Source organism: Pinus tabuliformis, chromosome 6 (genome assembly GCF_031772625.1).
Source record: "Pinus tabuliformis cultivar Carrire ecotype Pingquan chromosome 6, CPIR1, whole genome shotgun sequence".
In the NCBI taxonomy this organism is placed as follows: Eukaryota; Viridiplantae; Streptophyta; class Pinopsida; order Pinales; family Pinaceae; genus Pinus; species Pinus tabuliformis.
In genome coordinates, this window is record NC_142292.1 from 1,965,243,361 (window position 1) to 1,965,244,433 (window position 1,073).

The window sequence follows — 1,073 nt, forward strand, 5'->3', positions numbered from 1 at the left end:
ACTAGGGTTGAGCGACAAGTGTAGGAAGCAATATTGAATTTTTACTCTAAATTGTAATTAGTTCGGGATAGAAAACAGAACAGATTCCAACACCGGTATCACTCTAAAACCAGAATAATATAATAGATTGGAACACAGGTATCAATCTATGAATGGAAGTAACTAACTGCTGCACAAGGCATGGCGTTCATGGCGTTGGTACCCTCTCACGCGGCAACCTAACAATAACGAACAACGTTCCCTCAAACATTCAAGGATTTTGAGTTGGTTTCCTCTGGCACCTCATCGAAATCAGAGACCACGCAGTTGTCACGATTTTATACAGTAACCAGATGATAGATCACGTCCGAGTAGCTGTCGCATTTCGTTTTCAGTAACAAGATGTTAGATCACGTCAGATGTTAGAACACGTTCGAGACCACGCAGTTGTTACGATTTTATACAGTAACCAGATGATAGATCACGTCCGAGTAGCTGTCGCATTTCGTTTTCAGTAACCAGATGTTAGATCACGTCAGATGTTAGAACACGTCCGAGTAGCTGTCGCATTTCGTTTTTAGTAACCAGATGTTAGATCACCGTCCGAGTAGCTGTCGCATTTCGTTTTTTAGGATAGTGTGGAGGCCGCGCGAACGCGAGCCTCCGCTGCCAAAAATTACGACGTGCACTCTCCTCAATGGGAGATGCTAGGTAAACCCCCCTCCCAAGTGCAATGGAGGTGGCCTTCCTAGGCCATCGACCTCCCTGATCATCGATTTGTTGGGTATTTTTTTTTTTTTTTGTATGGGGAAAATACCAAAAACCAAATGTTCAAATAAACACACAGAGGCAATGCTCTGTTTTTTTTTCACAGGATCTTTTGTGCACATACAACAAAAAAAAATTCACAGAGAGACAAAGTATTTCACCACCATAAGAACATTCTATTCATTAAAACCTGATGCAAAGATTTACCACTGTAAAATCCTTTGTCCATTCACTGGTGTGAAAAACAACTTACTGCTGTAATAAAAAGATTTACATGAGTTTACTGCTGTGAAAAACAAAATTACACAGGCTTACAAAAATTCACG

The 1,073-nt window shown here is 40.8% G+C and overlaps 1 non-coding gene across 1 annotated transcript; it reads right to left on the bottom strand.

Annotated features, from left to right (window-relative positions):
• Window positions 1-617: 617 nt before the first annotated feature.
• Window positions 618-771, bottom strand: LOC149267049 (U1 spliceosomal RNA). The gene has a single exon (XR_016261238.1). It is a non-coding gene; the product is annotated as a U1 spliceosomal RNA (small nuclear RNA).
• Window positions 772-1,073: the final 302 nt, after the last annotated feature.